Source organism: Sus scrofa, chromosome 9, assembly GCF_000003025.6.
Source record: "Sus scrofa isolate TJ Tabasco breed Duroc chromosome 9, Sscrofa11.1, whole genome shotgun sequence".
NCBI lineage: Eukaryota > Metazoa > Chordata > Mammalia > Artiodactyla > Suidae > Sus > Sus scrofa.
In genome coordinates this window covers 93,786,323-93,789,855 of record NC_010451.4, presented here as the reverse complement: position 1 = coordinate 93,789,855, position 3,533 = coordinate 93,786,323, and the positions used below count along the sequence as shown (strand labels likewise).

Sequence of the window (3,533 nt, the reverse complement as noted above, 5' to 3'; positions counted from 1 at the left end):
TCCGGCATTGCCACGTGCTGTGGTATAGGTCGCAGATGTGGCTCACATTTGCCATTACTGTGGCCATGGCATAGGCCTGCAGCTACACTCCATTTTGACCCCTAGCCTGGGAACTTCCATATGCTGCCACTGTGGCCCCAAAAAGCGCCCCCCCCCCAAAAAAAAAACTCCAAACAGCTATTGCTTCTCACTCAAAGATGGAATCTCTTGCTCTCTGGTCTATGATGACCCTGGGTTTTCTATTCTGGGAAAATTCACATGTATTTTAGCCTGTAATGGTTTACTCAGTCTCATCTCTTGCCAAAAGGTCAAGATACTAGAAATTTCTGTTCAATATTTCTTAAGAAAGAAAATATTGAAACCCATTATAAGGTTGTGTTCATCATCAACATTCAGGAACCTAGCAAGCATAGATCTTGCTTTCAACAATAACACAGATATCGAGCAAGATTTTAAAAATGACATTCTGCTAGAAGGTGATAAATACTTACTGCTTTTCTTATGAAGAAAAACATCGTTGATGATGTAGCCTGTGTCATCATGAGTTTCACATCCTGGTTCTACTTGGCTGAGAATGACGAGGTAATTTTACTTGGCTCCCCCCTAACTATAGTAATATCTTCTTTTCTAAAGCATATATATATATGTATATATATACACATATATATATACACACACACACACACATACATATACACACACACACACATACATATATATATATATTTGCTTAAAGACTTTTTCATAGAACGTAACCCTAACTGAAGGTTAAGTGCATATAAAAAAGTATTGTGATATACATGATTTGCACTGAATAGAGAATCAGGAGGTATAAGTTTTGCCCCAAGTTATAATGTTATCTAACCCTGAGTGCTTGAGAAACTTATCCAAGCACACTGGTCCTCAGCTATGTCATGTATCCAAAAAAGTGCTTTCTCAAAAAGAAACTTCTCTTTTAGGAAAATCTTAATTAAAACCCCCATTTCCCCCCCTTCCCTCATCTCACTCTCTCTCTCTCTCTCTCTCTCTCTCTCTCACACACACACACACACACACACACACACACACACACACTACATACAAATGTACCCAATGAAATAACTTCTTGTTTTGGGTTTTTTTTTTTTTTTTGGCTTTCTGCCTTTTCTAAGGCCACTCCTGAGGCATATGGAGGTTCCCAGGCTAGGGATCTAATCGGAACTGTAGCCGCTGGCCTGCGCCAGGGCCACAGCAATGCGGGATCCAAGCCTCATCTGCAACCTACACCACAGCTCACAGCAGTGCCAGATCCTTAATCCACTGAACAAGGCCAGGGATCAAACTTGCAACCTCATCATTCCTAGTTGGATTCATTAACCACTAAGCCATGAGGGGAACTCCCATTTTTTGTCTTTTTAGGGCCACACCCATGCATGTGGAAGTTCCCAGGGTAGGGGTTAAAGTAGAGCTGCAGCTGCTGGCCTACGCCACAGCCACAGCAACACAGGATCTGAGGTGCATTTGCAACCTACACCATAGCTCAGGGCAATGCCAGATCCTTAACTCCCTAGCAAAGCAGGGATCAAACCAGCATCCTCATGGATACTAGTTGGGTTCGTTACCACTGAGCAACGATGGGAACTACTAGAATAAGTTCTTATCGCTTTTCACAAAATCACCACAGAAGAGTTTCTTTACTTTTAGTACCACTGAAATAATGGATCATTTTTCCTACTTCATCAAAATTTCATCTAGTCAATACTGTTTCTTGTTCTGTGGGAGCATCTTTAATTGACACTGGCTAGTATGTCATTTTCCTGTTTGTTTGTAGCATATAATAAAATTGCCCAGAACATCTATTTTCGTGTGAATTTCACCATAAGGGAAACATCATGTAAGAAGTAGAAAAGGGAGAGTAGGAATTGACAGCAACTCATTTCAACCATAAATTCCTATTTATAGCACATGAAGCCCCATCTGATTGCTTTATAAGCTATCATTAGAGCAAAAGTTCACAGTAAAGGGACAACAGTAAATTGGCTGAAAAGCTGGGAAAAACATTTAGCTTTATGTCTTTTCAAAATTTTTTTCAGATTTCTAATATAAAGAGTAAACTTTTGAACTTTAAGCTATTTTTAGCTTGTCCTAAAAGAACCAATAAAAGCAATTCAGTCACTCCTTGAACCATTTTTGTTTCTCTGTCCCAGGTATATGATTTTTCACTTCCTGCATTGTCCCTACTCTTCAGGAAGTGTATCTCTGGGGACTAATGAAAGTAGAGGAGTAGAGACTCAACAGTTTAGATGACATTCTTTCACCTACTTGATGCCTCCATGGCAAATATGCCACAAACTCTGAGCTATGTCCTTGCTGCTACCCCTCATCTTCTGACCCCACATGCTGAGAAGCTTCCAAAGAGCTTTCACCAAGCAGTCATTTAGCAAAAAGGGAAGGAATCTTCAAGGTTACTGAGTCAAAGTTTTCAAGCTCTTTGAAAAAAATTAACATAACTATTTCTTAAACAGCATTATACTAAGAAATACAGTATTGAAGACAGAAAAGTAGAATCACTTTGACTGTATTCAGGAGGTGTTGGGAACCCTGACATCCCTCAAACAGCCTGCTTTCCATCTGTTCCTTCTCCTCAGGTCTTTCATTGTACTCATTTGCTGGGTGAGGAAACCAGAGACGTATGTCTATCTCTATAATAAAAAATTGGTATAATAAGTACATACTCTTCTATTGAAATATAATATATATCATATACTATGGACGTTTCTCAATATTCACAGATTATAAATTTCTAATTTGTATTCAAATTAGCAACATTACGATCTGGAATAAAAATTCTACCTACCACACCACCACCCAATGAGGGCATGAACAATTGTATGCGGCTATCATGTCTGAAACTGTTGCACTTTGTCAGAGTGTTTCAATGAAAAGTGTTGATCCCATTTTGAAAGGTTAAAACTAAGACTGTGAAAAGTGCTAGTAAGGAGACAGAGATATGGTTGTAAGAGAAAAGATGGGTGAGATAATTTTTTCAAGTGTTGATAAAAGTGCCCATCCAATTTTGCAATGCATATGGAAGTTTATACCTCAGAGTGGTCCGCTGATTCCCACTGACAGCATGACTCAAAACTTGGGGAAGCCCATGTCATCATGCTTATATGATGGGACAAGGAGAAGCAGCTGACCAAGGAGGGGAAACTTTGGAGTGTGAGTATGCAGACTGTGGTATTTACTTTGGATGCCTGTTAACCCTGTGATAATTAAAAAAAAAATTCAGATTCCCATCAATAACTGAAAACTGACTCTTCATAAAAGCACTGCTGTTGAAATTTGTGTTCCAAGCCACAGATGGTTCATTGGTTTCAGAGCCCATTTGTATCTCAACAGAATCAAAGTGAGCATCCAAGTTGTGAAGGAGAATATAGCTGGTGAGAAATTCCTCACATCATTCACAGGGAGCATCAAGGGTAATCCCATCCCAGCAGATTTTTGATGGAGAAAAATTGGTCTATTTGGGAAGAGGATAATATGCCCATTTT

General features: G+C 39.3%; 1 protein-coding gene across 3 annotated transcripts in view; it reads left to right on the top strand.

Annotated features, from left to right (window-relative positions):
• Nucleotides 1–3,533, top strand: part of GRM3 (glutamate metabotropic receptor 3) — a 243,509-nt gene that overhangs the window by 184,863 nt on the left and 55,113 nt on the right. The window lies entirely within an intron of this gene.